An 18,853-nucleotide genomic window follows, 5' to 3' on the forward strand; every position below is an offset into this window, starting at 1 on the left:
CCCATGCCTCAGCCCTCAACTGGAATTTTGTATTTGCTACAATTCCCTAACCTCACTCAGAAAGAAGATTTTCTCCACACACATCTCTCTTCAGCTGTGTCTTTCTGGCTGAATCAAGGGACTGCATTTTTACACATCAACAAAATTATCACCATGTGACCCTTGCATGGCAGAATCCCCCAGATCTCTTAGAAAGCACACACAGGCCAAACTTAGTTCCTCTTGCACAACTGCTTTCTGTTTTACTGTATATTTTAAAGAAAAAAGGAATACTCACAATTCAAAAATAGAAGTTGTAGCTGAGGAACACTGAGGCCCCTTTGTTAAGCGGGATTTATCCAATAATTTGCCTTGGGTTTCAATGTCCCTTGTGGTCTGACAACATCTTGGTCTGATAATTATGACTTTTGTCACATTTTTTCTCCTTTAAAGCCATGGTGTCTATATCTGTTAAAACACTGGAACTAAAATTCAAGGTAGAAAATACCTTCACAGAATCTGTAAAGCTTCCCAGATAACATAATCAGATTTCATAGACAGTTTTCCTTATAGAGATATGTTTTGTAAGTTGTCCTTTCTAAGATGTTTTGGTAAGAGCTGCAATTCAAAGTTAACAAAGTTCATTTCCATGCAATTATGAGTCCAAAAATAAAGGTGGAAAATAAAATTAAAAAATTCTTTAGCTGACAAAAGCTGCTTCTAACCCAATATTTTTAAAAATGGATTACTAATCTGGTGAAAGAAAAGTCAGTTATAATCTGTCTTTTTCAAAAACTGTTAAATTTAAGAACAACCTCCCCCATATCACCACCGACTCTTGTGAATGTAATTCTATTCCATTGCCTTGCCTTGAAAAATCTGCCAACCCAGAAACACCTCCTATGGAATTGTGTTTTATTGATTTTAAATCATCTCACCAGCAAAAGAGAAATCAAACATAAACCAGCATGACAAATTCTAACACTGCATATTTTTTAAAAAGTAGAATAAATCTCTATTTGATTATTCAGAGAAATATATTTGGTGTAAGAATAAAGCTACATCTCAACATTCAAACACATCCACAAGTAAAGTATGATTGAATATGTATTGTAATGAACTACATGAAATTAGCTGTGAAAATGTTGGGCTAAGAAGATTTCAGGATAGAGCACTGAAACCACAAACTCCTCCTCCTCCTATTCTTGTAGCTAGTTGCATTAGAGTGTCATTACAGAAACTGGAATGGAAAGCATTTTTGGTTTTCCAGAAGCAATCTGCTTTTTGACCTCATCCTCAGCAACATTTTTAGGATGAGGAAGGAAGCTTAAAACACAAACTGCAGTTCCTCCTTCACTGGCAGTTTCTTATCCTGCTTCCCCAGGCACAAACGAGACAACAGACAGTGATTTGAAGTAAATTTCAAATATTTGCTGCTGTTCCAACACATTTTTGTTTAAAAGGAGAAAACCACGTGAGAAACTTCATGCCCAGTTTCCTGACCTTTTTAATTCATTACATCAGTCTTTCCAGCCCTAGTGGGCTTAATTTGGGAAATGTGGGTTGAAAAAACCACTCTCAGAACCAATAACCTAGTTTTTTTTCCATTCCACATGTATAGCTTAAAACAAAAATAGTCTACCTTCAAGAAACCATGCTATCATTGTACAGTTCAAAGTTAATTAGAAGAGAGAAGAAAGAAGAAAAGAAAGAAGGAAGAAGGAAGAAGAAAGAAGCAACTTCACAGTATTAACAGAAGACAAGACATGAAAATGGATGTTACTTAATCAGTTAAACTCCAAGTCTTTTCTTCAGCTTCTCTTAAATCTTTGGCCTTCATTGGATGGTTGAAATTCAAAATCAGGTCACAAAGCAGTAGCTGGCTTTCCACTGAAAGACAAAGGGCAGTGTATCAGCATGGTATTTATTGAATGACAGGGAGTGCTAATCTACAGACAGCACTGTTTTAGTGTTCATCTATCAACTCACTCAGGGTTGCCTGTTTCACTTGCCTCAAGATGGTTAAATTCAGTTGGTGTTAGCATGTCAGCAATATTTGCATTAGAAGGCTCTCAGTGTTCCTAGAAAGGAATGACTGATCACCTAGCAGGTGTTTGCCATGCTTAACTAACAGGATTCTATTGCTCTCTAACTGCTGTTCCATTAATTTTTCAAAACACAAGAGCAAAGCTATTGCTTCATTCCATTAAAACCCAGTTGTCTGACACAGAAAACCAGGCCATTCCCACTGCGGACTCTTCTAAGAGTGTCTTACACAGTTTTGTGTTTAACTGGATGGTGAAGTCAGAATTACCATTTATTTTCTTCAACTCGTCGGACATTGTGTCAACATTTTTAATTGCAGCCTCAAGGTTAAACTGCCCATCAGAATTTTTGATCACCTGTATGAAATAGGAACAAAATATGACTGGCAAGGTATATATGATTATGAGCTCATTGATACAGATAATCATAATACTCATGACATTCTTTGTTTCATTTTCTTAAATAATATTTCACTAAAACTTCCCCCAGTTTATAAGTATCCACTTAGACATAGCAAATTACAGCTATGGAAGGTGAGAACTAAACACTCAGGGCTGGGGTTTTTTTCCTGTCACGTTTTTCTTATAGAAACAACCACAGTGAAATTAATCATGTTTATGAATTCCTCTCCTCATCATTTTTCATGTTTGTTTTTGACCAAGCTTTTCCTAAAGAATCAAAAATTAACCGAGAATAATCATTCAGCCACAAGATGGTGCTGCAGTGACATAACGTGACCAACTCACTGGTCACTATTAACACTGAGTGTTAATGAGCCTGCCAAAACATGCCCAGAAACATTTGTAATTAGTTTATAATCAATATCTGCTTGTCTACTTTAGAAATAATATTCCCTGCTTTTAACATTTAATTAGAAACCAATCAAAATCTCGACACAATTAAGACTATTAACAATTTGAAATGAAGAATAATTTGAAATTTCAAATGTGTACTACACTCCTCTTAAGGAATTTTTTCCTTATGAAAAATTTCAAAGATAAGTGTACATAGCACAATTTCTGGCCGAGTTATAAGCTCACTACTTATCATTCAGAAATTCTAACATTTGGGTGCATAAAAAACTCTGGGTGATTAATAAATAATGTTCCTCATGTAGAAAATCTCAGCACATTAAGAAGCATGACCAAAAATATTAACGTACATTTAACATAGATTCTTTGTCTGAGTCTCTTTTCCCTTCAGTCAGTGGCTTTATGTTGAGTTCGTCAGTCATGGCTGAGGCTTCTAAAAAGACAACTACAAATGATTAGGAAGTATAAAACACATAAATGGAAATATCTCACATAAAATATATAATACATTTTAAAATATAACAGCTAGATATTAGTTTCATTAGTGTTGTTTAAAAGTAGAGCCTAAGAGCTCAAATGGTTTTAATTCTTCTGAGGAAGAATCAAAAGCTTGAATTTTGTTTATTTTACTTTCTTTTAGGGGCAGTGTTTCAGAATTTTTTCAGGAGTTCAAGGTGGAATTACTAACAGTGAGTAAGTGTATGAGTAATGGTGATGAAGAGTTCCTTCAACATATTCCTGTACTTTTTAAACTGAAAACTTTCTGAGAGATCTAAAAAGGCATTGCAATTGGTTTCTGACACCAACTTATGGAAGGAAAAATCTAAAGCCAACACAAAAAAGTGTAGACTGTCTATGGTGGTGTGTCTTCCCCTAGCCACACTATGATCTGAGGTTTTTTAAGAGACTCAAACACTCTTTTGGCACTGTCTGCTGGTCAGTAACAGAGCTGAGATTAAATACCAGATCCCTGGGTTTGTTCTTCCCCCATTCCTCCTGCTCGTCTTTCCTCACACGTCAGGACACCTCTGGGCAAACTGAAGTGTGTGACAGTCACTGGAGAGCTGCTTCAACCCTAAAAAAGGGGGAGAAAAAAGGGGAGGACAGTTATTTCACCCTCAGAGGGGTGTGTTTTCAAAAGGGGTGCAATGACATGAGGCAGAGAGTGCTCAGCTCTGGGGCAGCGTGTCCCCTTTGAGTGTCCTCCAAAAAGGTCTCAGGGAGGGCACTGCTCCTTCGGGCTCCTGTGGGTCACTGCCCTGCACAGGAGCCAGTCCCCCAAAACTCCAAATTGAGCTGAAATCTGGTTTATGTTGGAAGGCACCATAGATGTAACGTGGTTCTGCTCCCTGCCATGGCAGGAACACCTTCCAGTGGCCCAGGTTGCTCCAAGCCCTGGCCAAGCTGGCCTGGGACACTTGCAGGGAGAAGGAGCACAGCCCTTTCCCCAGCAGTGAGCACAGGCCGCTAGCACAGCCAGGCTGGGCTGCTCTCTCCCTGCAGAGCCCCCAGGGGCAGCCCCAGGGCTTCTCTCAGCAAGGAAAGCCCCGTGTGTGTCCCTCTGCCAGCACATCAGAGGTCAGTGGGAGGCAAGTGCCCGGGAGGATTCACAATTTTAAGAGTGGGTGGTAAAAAGTAATTGCAAATGTGCAAGAGCTGAAGAAGAAATGGAGAGGAGAGGACTGAGGTGTCAACAGGGGGTGGTGGATGGGGAATGAATTTCCTGATAGGGAAAGAATTTCTTTGAGGCCCTGCCTGTGGAGAGCTTACTGCATGTGCAACAACTAATTTATACAAGTCAGTTCCTTTTGGTCATCAATTCAAGTTCACATGGAGTAAATAAGTTGTACTATTTGAGCAAAGTTTAATAGTGAACCTGAATTGAAGGAAGCCAGGAGAGGCACTTTGCTAGACAGATTTATCCATTTAGACCATGCTCAGTGTTAATTTAGCAATGACTACTGCCCTCAGAAGCACATACCTGACTTGAGTTGGAATCAACAAAAGCTACTAACTAATGACCTGGGCTTGGGAGCCGCTCATTTCTTGCCCAGTCTGTGCTGTAGTACTTAAAGCCAGGGACAGCAAGCAGGGGAATGGCTGTCAGCACTTTTCTTTAATTTACTGGAACCACTTTTCCTGCTGCTCAGCATTGATCTGTATTTTGAACTTGTTTTTTTGGCACCAGTGGAGAAGGAATAACCAGCACCTCAGAGGAGAGTGGAATTACTTGGATGTGCAGTAGAGAACACATGGACAGGGTGTGCTTGGGATGTGCTTTCATGCTATTTCTTCTTTAAAACAAAGCCCTCTAAATGTATTGGTTTATGACTGAATTGGAACTCAGAACAGCATTTTCTGGTATGGCACAATTAAACTGTGATTCAAAGAGAAAACATGGTGTGCTGCATACATTGTGGGGCTTTCTGGAGATGAGAAATGCAGAGCAGGAAACCCTTCTCACATGCACTAATTCCTGTACTACAGCCTTTCAGTTTACAACCTCCTGCCAGCACCCCAGTGCAAACAAGTTAACTGTGCCCCTTCTGTGGCCTCTAAGAAAAAAGTCCAGCTGAAGCTGCTGATTTTGCTGGTAGAATACAACATAGAGCAGGTACAAAAGAAAATACAAGGTAGTTTTATGTATTATCTAAATACAAAAGAACCAACAAAAGTTTATATAAATATAGATACAAAAAAGCACAATGGTATCCTAGCAAGGTCCTGAAAATATTCAAGTCAGTAGAAGGAGCAGTTATTTCCTTCACTAACCTGTAAAGCAGAATGCTTCAACTGATAAACCCTGTTTCTGTCAGTTTACTTTCTACATTTGGATGTTTTTTTGACATTGTATAAATAATCATTCCCATTGCACTTAAATTTCTCTGTATAAGGAAAAATAGGTTATTGTAATGACCAGAAAAATTAGATTCAAAATATGTACAATAAACTGAGTTGCCAGAACTAATTGGACAAACCAAATAGAGTGATTCTTAAATGCAGGGCTTTTCTGAAAATAATCCTCAACAATGTGAGATGTTAACCAGCAAGGTGACCAACATTGCAGGAGACTGGCTGTATGTAGCATTTTTTTAGAAAACGAGAGTATGAGATATTTAATTTCTACGCCTGAATTTACTTGGAATGGAAACACTTTCTGGATTTTCTTTATAAGGCAATATTTCAAACTGAAACACTGAAATTAGAGCTTTAAATTATTAAGTTATACCTCTGTGAGGAGCATTCTCGTAGGTGTTGCTGGCAGTTTCACATCTATGTTTCAGTTTATGAGCTGCAGTTTCTCTTTGCCTGAAGTAAACCCACAGGTTTATGTGCAAAGATTCCCAGAACTGAAGCTCTTTAATCATGGGCTGGTCTGACCATGGGTGGTACTTTAAACACAAAACCCCTCTGGACCCAGGGGCTTTCAGAGAACACATTCACTTGTGGCAGTACAGACATTTTTATGAATCCCCGATAAAGACAGAATTACTACCAAACCAGTTCTCTAAGGAGAGGAAAAGATCAGGAAGACTAGAAATAGATTTCAGGATGCAGAATTAAGGTTATGATGGGAATGAGCAAGCTCTGCAGGCAGCTAAAACGGGGAGATCACTCTACAGCACTGCCTTCCTCACCTCTGCAGTAAAATTACCCTAAATATAACTTCAGACAAAATAAAGCAGTTAAATACATAACCACTGGACAGGGGAGTCTGAAAACAAAGGATATACAAAATTATTTTCTAGAGAGAAACCACGATCTTGTATCTTATGGTTACAAAGATGGATGTTTTAAAGAAATTGTTCTAGTGGGAAGTAGAAATAAATGTATTGACTTCAAAATAATATTTTAGTGAGCAGCTTAATAAACATTTAGAGAGTCTGTCTTTTAAGGAAGTCGTATTTCTGCCACTGCAGTAACAGATGAGACATAAGGACATCACAGTCACCAAGGTTGAAAGAGACCTTCAGGTTCATCTAATCCTGCCATCTACCACCATAATCATCCTTAAACCATATCCCCAAGAGCCTGATAAACTTTTACTGAAAGTATTACCATTTGCTGTTACTGTGAAGGCTTTAGCTTTCATAAAAAATTCCCTAGTGGGTCTAAGACGAGTGTTTAAAGTTTCAATGCATGCTATTAAACTTTTACATGAAAAGCTCTGACAAAAGAGAAACTGATTTTTACCATTGCCTAGGTATAAAAATTTTTAATCCAGATTGCAAGGAGAGTCAAATAGAAACCAAACCAACATACACAAAATACAATGCAACCTTGACAAATGACAGTAATTTCTGATACAATAATATATTTCATAGGCTCTGGAGCAGATGCAAATTTGAAGTGATGAAAACTGCTAAATGTTGAACACCAAGAAAGGCCTGACCAGATCATGGTACAAGAAAAAGCCAGACTTTGATCTTAAAAGTTACAGTCCAAGTATTTGAGGCAAAAAGTGGTAGGAAGAAAAGAGTGCTAAACAAATGGCCTTGCCTAAAAACATGCTCATGAAATAGGAAGAGTAAATTTTGATTTAAAATACATATATGTGGCATATATTATATGCCATAAATATAGTGGTATAGTATATTTTTGCCATAGTATAATAGGTGAAACCTGCTATAGTTAATAGGTGAAGTATAATGTTATAGAATATATGAAGTATAATGTTACACTGTAATAGGTGAAACCTGTTTGCTTGAGTTTTCAGCCAGAAAACTTCAAGAAATTATGTAGCACACAATGTTACATGATATAACACACAATACAATTTTCTGAGACTGTTTTAATAATAATGCATTAAGAAAATATTAAACCAAAAAGTTGCACCTACAGAATGAAAACTACTGCAGCCTTTCACAGAAGAAATGTAATTATTTTTTAACAATAAACAGCATAAGCTTATGCCTTGTAGATAGTCTGGAAGGTGTTCACTTGGTGATCTGGAAAGTTTTTTTATGTGTGGTAATATGTATATAAAATATGTGTAATAGGTTCTCAACTATAGCTTTTAAGTGGTTCTGAAATGTAATATTCAAGGTAATTATATGGCCTGTTAAAGATTGGAATATTCAGTAACTGAAGACAAGTGCACATCTAATGCTAATACAGACAGAATTGTGTGCTGAAGCTGCTTAGTTAGTATAAATATCTTTTATACAAAAATAAAGGTACATTTCCTGCAGCTATTTCCTGCAGGTAAATAGGTGTGGAGTTTCTTAAATGATGAACAGTAAATATCAATTAGGTTCTGGTGGGATAATTTGAACAATTAATAATGAATTCTATTTTTAGTGGAATTTGGGGAGATTCAAAATTTTTTTTTTGCTTTCTTCATAGTCCACATATCATGGAAAGGGAGAGCTACTGGTGAAGGCTTGGCATGCAAGCTCTGAGCCACTGGAATTTGGAGGCACAACTGATCTTGCAGTGTTTTTTAAAGTGAAATTCATATACATTCATGAGTTGAGTGGAAGAATTTAAAGAAGCATCTAGGAATTTCTGATGCTTTCTGGATTTCACAAGATAAGTGATTTCTGATGCTATCAAATATTTTCCCAGCTCATCATAAACCATTGAAATGACACAGGGCTTGACAGCAATTCTGAACCTTTACCTGTTTAAAAGCAGCTGTCTAGAGCCAAAGAACTGTTTCTGCTTCTAGTTCTCAGAGACCTTCACATCTGCTTCTCTACAACCTTTCTCACCAGATGCCCTTTAAAAAGATTTTTTTTTTTTCATCCACCCAGGGAAAGTAAGTTTATAAAGCAGAGAGTTGTGGAATTGTCTCCAGATCCTAAGAAAGCAGTGAATCTAGTTTGTCTGTTGGAAAGTGCTGAGCCCATTTGACTGAGATGTCATTGCTTAACAGCTCTGTTTTTACAGATATTTCACCACTGCTCATAGATTTTTACAGCAGTAACATAGTGCCTGAAATAAAGCAGAGAGAAATAAAGGAGAGTGCTAATGGCAGTAAGTCAAGTTTATAATTTGCTACACTGCAAGTTAGCCCTTCTTCATTTAAATGAATTTAATAGCATCCAATGTAATGGTCAGAGGCACAATGTAGATATTAAAGCTTCTATTAGCTGCTTCTATGGTAATTGTCCACACTATTTTTCACTTGCCAGCTTGCATACATTACTACATGAAATGCCGTCTAAACATTAGAGGTACAGAAATGAGAACTGAACAAAAGGATTTAATTCTGCTCAGGGAAATGGTATTATCATTTTGAAATCACAGGTTTGATTACTTTTGTTGCTTTATCAGAAGATTTCTTTGTGATTAACTCATGACATGGCCAGGAGGAGGCACAACAAAACATCCTGAAGCAATTCCTGTCTCGGCTGTTTGAATGGGCATTTCCCAGTAACTGAGGATTTTTTGCATTATTTCATAAATAAAGACATCACTCTTGCAACACTGTTCATACTCTACAAATACAGCTGTGTCACGAATTCCACCTAACACACACAGTATTGCAGTCTCTCTGCAAGATGGAACTGGAGAGCAGCAAGAGAGAAGCCACTAGGTGCCCTCGTTCCCACAATCAAAGCGTGTTTGGCAATGGAAGCAGAAAGCAGAATGTGCTTGCCCTCAAAGGCTGGTGATTCAGCCCAAATGTGAGAATGAAAAATACCTAAGAGATGGCAGAAAATTGATGCCACTGCCTTGAAAGCACATTGTGTCAGCTGCCCAGCCAGGGATGCTGTGATCCTGGGGAAGCTGTGGCAGGGGAAGGCAATCCAGGCACTCCCATTCTGTACTGGCAGTGATTGTCCCTCGCAGTGCCACCCTCAGCGGGGGATTCAGGCATTTCCAAACAGCTCCAAAGGAAGCCTCTTCCCTTCTGCTGATGACAGAGAGAGCTGAGAGGGCTGAGCCTCCTCTTACTGAAGTTCACCGGTCTTCAATTCCTGTCTGTGCATTTATCTCGTGGGAAACCTCATGTCTGCGTGTCCTGGCAGTGTCTGCACAAAACCCACCAGGTGTGCACCTGGATGAGCTGCCATGCTGCACATGCAGTCATGGAAAAGTTACTCTATGTTCTAAATCAAACAAGCAAACTGCAATACTGGAGTATGTTCAGATTCTTTTAGCGGCAGGGAGAATGTGTGAAATCAGTTATTTCAACTGGAATTTAACAGTTTTCCATCTAGGAGCAAGACTGCTCTGAAATAGCTGTGACAGAAGTTAATAGTTACTAGCTGTGATCATTTTGTGGCAGCTACTTAGCCTCAAAGACTAAGACCTGTCACTGTCCCTGGAGGGATTTAATAGACACACAGATGTAGCACTTGGGGACACAGTTTAGTGATGGCTTTGGCAGTGCTGGGGGAATGGTTTGACTTGATGGTCTTAGAAATTTTTCCCTCCTTAACAATTCTATGGTTTTATGTTTTCAAAATTGGGAATCAGGCCCTTCTCCCTGTTGCTTCACCAAACTTGATTAATAGCTAAGAAACTCAATAGAAATTAATGCCAAAATTATGCTTCTTTTCAGGGTCTGTCCTGCTCAGATAAATTTTACATATATGCCATTGCTTTCATTTTTTATCTAATAAAAATAATTTTAAATGTGCAATGAAACTGTATGAGTAAAAGTAACCCAAAACTCCTCAAAAAGAGAAAAATGAGAATTTGGAAGACAGTGCCAGGAACAGGTCTGACAGTTGATAATTTCTCTTGTAAACTCTAAATGGGTGAAATCTCTTATGACATTACTAGATCTCTCTGGAACCACAGAGGAATAATTTTATGACAAATTAGGCACATTTAAATGCAGCAAAATGTCTATAGTTATACATAATCCCCATTTCTGTGCATTCTGATATATTAACAAGGACATTTACCAGAGAAATATTTCACAACCCTATTTTATTGTGCTCATTTTTCAACAAGTTTGGGAGCCAGATAAATCATGGGAAGGATTTGGTTATCAGACTGATGCTGCAGACACACTGGAACAGCACCACAGCACAAAGAAATGGGAGGTGCATCCCCTTTCCACAAATAACACAGGAGCTGGATTTAGTAGTAAATGAAGGAACTCAGTCCTAACATTTTCAAACTGCCTGGACAAGAAACAGCAGCAGGTGTGAATTTCATGAAGTGCAATGTGGCTGTCAAGAGTTAACAACAGCTGACACTGTATTTGCCTTATCATTCCAGGCACCTTTTCAGTGTCCTCACATCCCTGTTTCACTATACATGATGGACCTGTGATCCCTCCAGCAGGGTGAGAAATGAACTCCAGACATCACTGGGTACAAGGTAAGGCATGTTTGCCATGCCAGCTGCCTCTCTGCTTTCTGTGCCCATCACAGCTCTGTGCTGACACCACCAAACTCACAGTGCCTTTGCTGGAGGCACTACACAGCTGACATCAATAAGAGGTTAAATAAAGTATTTTTCTTCAGTTTCAAATCTAGAGCTAATTAATATTTACACACTGTACCTTCTAACCTCATCACAGTCTAAAATCCAGACTGTCTGGACCCTGGGCAGAACTGCATATTATATAAGTGTTTGCAATCAAAATATCCTATTCCAGCCCAGCAGATGCTTTATTTGCCCCTCAAGAGCAGACAAGATAATTTCCTGGACTTTTATAAACTTACACTGTGAGGCTTTCTCCCCTGACATCTCAGGTGTACTTTCTGGAAGTGTGGCAAAATATTTAAATAAAAGGATGCTCTGTTTGCTGTATTTGGCAGCCAGGCAATACTTGCTTCCCAAAATTAGTTTACTCAGTTCCAACCCTGAGCAGCAGCAGGCATGAACTCCCTGACAGGGGCAGTCAGCTTTGCTGAGAGCACATCCCAAAGCAGTGGATGGGGAGCAGTGCACCCCAAATATTTGCAGATGGAGGCACTCTGATGTGGCTGCAAGGACTGAAATTACCTGGCCAAAGTCACCCCCTTTTCTGCTTGGCTCCTACTGAAGGTGCAGAAATATCCCTGCAGCACAGAGCTGTGGGGTCAGCCAGAGACAACACATTTACAAAGCACCAGATTAGGCTCTGAACACACCAAGAAAATAAAAATGGCCCATTGAAAGTAGAGCTTTACAAGCTAATTTAATAGGTTATTTTTGTTCCTACCTTACTCAGGAACCTGAGGAATTTGATATAGAACAGTTGGTTTAACTTTGGAGAATTCATGCACATTCACAGATAACATTACTTGACAGGTATTACACCAATTTCCTAATCCATTCCCACTATTCCTCTGCACAGCCCTCAGAAGGAACGAAATAAAGCAGGATTATTTCTTAAAGCTTAATACTGCTTAATATATTTTTGACATGCCTAATATATCTGGGACATGTAAATCACTATAAATTTCCTTCCAAAGTTAAATGAGATATACCAAAATTAAGTAAAGTGGAAATGTTCTGACATCAATTGCCAATTTATGCATAACAGTGCAGGTTTTTTGTTGCTGACAATTGTAAGAGATAGCTCTAAATAAAGAAATTGAAATCTAAATCTATGAAATTGAAAACTTTACCTGTGTAAATATTCACCTTTTCTGAGTGCACTTGTCTCAATATTTTATTCACAAAATCACTCCTGTAATTTTCATTTGAGTTAATATTCCTCGAAGTATTTACTTTGAATTTACACTCTTGCTATGGAGATGATAAGAAAAATGAGCAGCTGCAAAAGAAACTGTTCACTGCTGGTCAGGTGCCTTGTTCATGGCTGTAATGAAACTGCAGGTTTTTGTAACAGAAATGCAGAGGTTACTGTGCCTCAGAAAGAGACCTAGAGGGATCCTAAGGAGTCTCTGAACTAAATCCATGAGAGCACAAAAATGTTATTCAGTCAGAAGTACAAAAGTTTTCTTAGTGATGGTCTGAATGCAGCCAGAAGTTTGGCCTTGGAGGGTTAAAGCACAGTGTTATTTCAGCTACTGAACAGTAAAAATCTGTGTGTGGCTCTAAAATCAAGGAAGAAAGAAAATAGAGAGAATAAGATCACAGAATGAAAGGGCTCTGCTTAAATAATGACTTTGGTCTGATACATATCCCTCAGTAATTTACATAAATGGCTTTTACACCTTATCATCTGATCATAACTTGGGGTCTTCGGTATCTTGGTTGATACCCACAACTGATCGCTGAACTTTAGCATCATTTTGGTGTTGCTGCTCTGTTCTCATCCTGACCCCACCTTAGCATTAAAGGAAGCAATGGGGCTCCATTGAAAGTCATGACAGAATTTATTTTCTGGAGAAATTATAACATTTTACTGCCCAAGCTTTTTATGACACCTAGGTTATGTTGCTTCAGTGCCTGTTTTTTATAGCTTTCTCCTCTAGCAAGAACTTGCAGTGGAAATATGTAAGAAATGTTGCTAAAGAATCACAAAGAGAGGAGTCTGGAAGTGTAAAATCCTGACTTTAATCATCATATCTCATCAGGGGAGCATGCATTGGGTACATGTAACAAATGTAACAAATCCTAGCCTCTCTTGCAAATCAACATTTGGTGAAGCAAAAATTCATTAGTTCTCTGATATTTAGTATTTATAAGCTACTCATTGGGTAGCTTTTAACTGGGTACTTTTGATTGGGTACTCTTTTAACTGTTACAAGTTTGGTTTTGATTACTGTACCACTGAAAAATATATGTATGCAGTCATTCCAAAATAAGAAGGTCAAAATTCTTGACCAAAATGATTCATGTAAAGTTGTTTTATTACCTTTTTCTTACCAGTTTCTCTGACACAAAGGCTGTTGAACATTACTGGGCAGCCTGGCCTCGGTCACTTTTTGAAAAAACTGCCAGAAGCAACTTTCATGTCATTGTTCATTAACACTGATCACATTAGCAAGGATTTATTGGCAACTGCTGGTGTAATAAAATACATTTTAAATGCTTTGGGTGTAGAGTCTGCTGTGCCTAACCATGCTGGCTTTGCTCACTTTTCAAAAGTGTTGCATGATTTACCACTTAGCCCAGGCACTCTTGTTTGATTAAATCCCTCTTTCCTTGCTGCTGGGAAGCAGAATTGGCAGCAACAAAGCATTTTTAATATTCTGTGTAGCACACCTCTAGAGGTCTTTGAATACATAAGTTCAAATTTTGGTTTAAAAGCTCCCTAAATTTGATTTTACTTGGCTGCAAATAGGCAACATGAAAAAGAGCAAGTAAAATATTATAGCTGATGCAGAAAAAAATTTAAATTTCCACCTACTAAAGCACTTCAGTCTAAGGTGAAGCTCAATTGTGAGTCACTGGAGCATTCCCACCTTGTTTTTTAAGCTGCCCGATTAATGAGTCTGTCACAGGTAACCCTGGGGCTATGGGATGCAGCAGCTGGGAAGTGACATAAAGTCACTTTAAATAGAGCTCTGTACACCTGTCACATAGTTAAAATTTTTGGACAGTGCAAACAGTTCATGATGTGAAGGACAACCAGGTTAATAGCCCTAGGAACAAGCCATTCAATTGCTTTCAGAAGGAATCAAATCTCAGTAACATCTGATTATTAACAATTAGCAGTTCCAGTGCTTCTATTGGTTTCTCTGAGCCTTGATGGTGTCACCAGTAAATAGAAGCACTTTGGACCAGATTGTTTAAGTGCTCACTGGACTGCATTCACTCCAACACTTTCATGAGGATAGCAGTGCAAGCAATGAGATTTTGGTCTTTTCCAAGACTAGGAAGTGAAAAAGAAAAGTTTTGGTCATTAAAATGACAGATTTCCCAAACAGGCAGTTAGAACAAGGCACATTTCATAACGACCTATATGCAAACAAAACACTTTGTCTCAAAAATTGGTGACTACTGAAACCAATGCGTGGACATTTTTTACAAATAGGAGTGTGTGCTGCAAGGAGAGCAGCACCATCGACCTTCAGTAACTTTGAGGTGGAGCGAGGTTGTTAGCAGGAACATACCAGTAAAATGCTGTGAGGAGCTGAAGTCTTATCTCACATTTCCCCCACCTTTTATTATCTCCAGGACTGTGGCTAGTACAATCAGACCTAGGCTACTGACTGTATTTTTTCCAGATTAACACTCTCCTGAGAACTTAGAGTGAAACACAGAATGGTTTGGGTTGGAAGGTACCTTAAAGGTCATCTTGTTCCACACCCCTGCCATGGGCAGGGACACCTTCCACCATCCCAGACTGCTCCAAGTCCTGTCCAACCTGGCCTTGGGCACTGACAGGGATCCAGGGACAGCAGAGCTTCTCTGGGCACCCTGTGCCAGGGCCTCACCACCCTCTCAGGGAAAAATGTATTCCTCAAACTTCAGGAGTTTCTGGAAAATGTGGTAATTTTATTTTTCTGCTACAATTTCATCATTTCCTTATGATGCTTCCTGGCTAGTTTTCCTATGGTTTCTGTAAGGAAGCACTTGACGAGGACTTCTCTGTCTTATTTAATGAAATTGAGAATTTGGGGTTTGCTCTGAAGAATAAATGAATATTTTAAACTAACCAGAGCAGAACTTCAGTAGTTACACACAGCGGAATTCAGAGACAATTTGCCCAGACATCAGCTGGAAAAAGAATCATGACCTTACTTCTTCAAGCATTTAAAATATTGGAATTTTCTAACTGTTTTGCTTTTGAAACAAGGAAGATGCAATAATTCAACGACTGTGCTCTTGCCTCTGTCAGTCAGAGCAGATTGTTTAGGACCAGGCAGTGGTGTGACCCTTTGCAATGACAATGCAGAAGCAGTGTCAGAGAGTTTCTTTGCCACAGCCTCTGCCACAGCTCTAACACACCTGGCTGCAGAGTTCTCCCTTCCCCACTCTGACTTTGCTGTGGTGATGAAATATCACCAGGATTTAGCCAGCTGGATTCCATAAGATTCCTTTGCTGCCTACTCTGCCAACACTTTGACAAGCTGGGATAGGAAAAATGGCCATGTGTTGGATGAATATAATTTCTTCTTCAAATGTCATTATGGTTCATTTCCTTCTGCTGTAACCTTGTGGCGTGGTCACAGGTGAAGTGACAACAAGGCAGAATTGGAGGACTGCAGGAGGAAGGGGCTTTTAAATCTTTTCAAATAATCACAATTTCACAGGGCTCAGCCTGTAAGACAGACTGGGTGAGGAAGCAGAAGACTGTGGCTGCTTCATAAAAGAAAAGAAAATACGAGATCTTTTTCTCTCTGTCTTCTCTATTCTTAGCAATATGGGAGGTTTACTCTGGATCACTGAATAAACCTCCCATGTGAACACTCTCACAATTTGGGATGTTCACATAAGGAATTTCTATTCACTGCAGAAGGAACCTTCCATACTCTGCACTCAGGAAGTTTTCCATGGCTCCAAGGTTACAGCAACCTTTGCAGGCTGATTTCTGAGGTGTGTTCTGATCCAGGGTGCACTGCAGAAGTACCATCACAAACCAGTTTAAGGGAATGCTGGTAATGTGATTAAGGGACAGTAAGTGGGTGGCTGTTACATTGATTTTTCTTCCACCATTTCAATTTCAAGGAACACACGAAAGAGAATGCTAATTTTGTTGTTGCTGTAGTTTGCTTCATAACTCTCAGTACTACATAAGCTCAAAGGAATGAAAATGTGTTGTATACTTTTCTCATGCTCAACTCTATCAAACCCCAGAAGATGTTTAAAGAAAGACTTCAAAAATTGCAGGGGGGTATCTGTTGTTTCTCAGCTATTTCTTCATCTCATATGCTCAGAGACATAACCTGATGTGAATTTGTGATGTATTTCAGTTGGGGAACTCTCACTCATCAGGATTTATCGTTGCAGCTCAGTTGCTACCTGTGCTCCTCAGGAAGACTGTAATTTTTTTTCATTGCAAATGGATAGCCTGGGATAAATACCTGACTCTCAGACTGTAGGCAGGGAAGGTCAATAACAACCTTCATAGAATCTCTCCATAAAAGGTGACAATAAATAACAGCTTAACCTCTAATCTATATTAACAGACTACCTTTATTTATTGTTTGACTTGTGCTGAGACAGAGACAGGTAATCCAAAAGGAGCAGTCACAATAACAGGTAATGACCTTCTTTTACGAGAATGAGCAAAACCCATTTCACTTCAGCATCATGCACAGGGCTATTTTGCAAAGAAACACTGTGTGTTAGTTGTTGAAACTTTTTCATGCATTCCCCGAAACAAACTACACTATTCTGAATATTTTCTCCTCTGTGCAGTAAATAAAGTCTTTGGTGTTGACAATGCTAATATTATATTTTAAAATATATTTGCATTTGTGTTTTTTGTCATTTTTTATTGCATTTTATAAATCCCAGAGCAAAGACCCACTAAGCTCACTGAGAAAGCCTCGTTTCTTGGGATAGCATCATGCAGTGACACAGGTGATCAGGTGGGATTTCACTGGGGGTTGCTGGTTGGCTCTGTGGGGACCTTATTTCAACCAGAATCCTGTGTAGGAGTTCGGAGTACAAGTCAGGAAGGTTAATTTTAGGTGGCTTTTAAAATGGAATGATTTCATATTAATGATTTTCAAGGGTGAATATTCATAATGCAAAATAATCTTCATATATTTTAGTCCAATTCGTACATTAAACTATTAGATTATTGTGGGAAAGTTGGGAAGGCGAAGAAAGAAAATAATTTTATCAGTACTTGAAATTCTGGGGTATAACAAGACCACTATGGCATTTGGGAGTAGAATAAGGAATTACTAGTAAACATTGTTTTTAAGTTATGCATATATTGTGTTCTATCGAATAGATATTTTCTAATCTATGAAAAAATACATATAATTAAGTTGTTTTTACTTACATTTATGTTTCAGTAATGCACAAGACAAATAGTTGGAAAATGCTCTTCAACCTTAAATCACGTACCTGGAAATAAGAAAGTAATTTTTAGTTAAAGGAAAATATCTGCTTGCTATTTAATTTGTTCTTAAATTACATCCTCTTGGTTTAAGAACACCTTAAAAGATCATTCAAGTCATTTTTTAGTCTCTTTTTTCACTAAGTGAAAGAATCGATTTCTAGATGATTTTTAAAGATTTTTTTTCGTCCTCTTCCTACTTTATGAAGCTGTTTGTAACATCAAATGGCAAAAATCTCTCACATGAAGGAACTGAGGTGGCAGGTGAAGGATTATTAGAGTGGTAATTATGTGAGAGGGTTTTTTGAAAGCACTGAGTGTAACTGAATGTAAATTCTGGGACAGTTTGCCTCATTTAATGTAGGAAATATGAAAAGGAAGCCACAACAGTTCTGAGAAAGGAAGATTTTAATTTATTTTTCAATTACTGAAGGAGTTTGATACCAGTTCTGTAAATGTACAGAGCATGGGTTTTTTTTAACTTTTTCTGATTAATTAGAAATTGCAACAGACCTGCTCAGCACTGTGGGAAAGGTCAGTGGCAATTTTTGAAAAGAAGGCCTTGGAAACACATTGGCCTTCCAAAATAGAGTCATCCAAAACTGCCAGTATTATTTCCCTCCATTTTTGGCTTTGCAATTCAGCTTTCTGATTCCCCTGTTTTCATTATGTGCAGCATTGTGTGGATCCATTCTAATAAATTCCATTACTTGGAACAATGAGGTTGAGCATGATTCAAATCCTGAATTAAATGCAAATCTAGCAGCAGAAAAAAGGATTTAGTGGTATGATAGGATTTTCAATATAAATATATTGCATTAAATATAAAATTTAATTAAATAAATGAACATTGTAAGGATTGCCATTCAAGCTAGCATTGTATCTGTGACTGATTAAACGTGTGCACTGTGAGAACAGTGTGGAGATCAGACACTGGTGCCTTTGGAAGCAACACACAACATATATTTTTTGCTTAATTTTGGACAAATAATCAACATCTGCAGAAGAGAGATGTCCTTTTTTCAGAGTCAGCAATGCTGGTTTTGATGCCACAAATATTTAACTTTGTGATTGAAATTGTGAAGTCTTTCTCCAGAACAGATTTACCACAGGACTATTGCATTATTTCTTTGAACTTCAAAACAGAAGAAGAACAGATTTCAAATCATATCAGCAGCCAGATAAGAACAATCTT

Source organism: Ammospiza nelsoni, chromosome 16 (assembly GCF_027579445.1).
Source record: "Ammospiza nelsoni isolate bAmmNel1 chromosome 16, bAmmNel1.pri, whole genome shotgun sequence".
In the NCBI taxonomy this organism is placed as follows: domain Eukaryota; kingdom Metazoa; phylum Chordata; class Aves; order Passeriformes; family Passerellidae; genus Ammospiza; species Ammospiza nelsoni.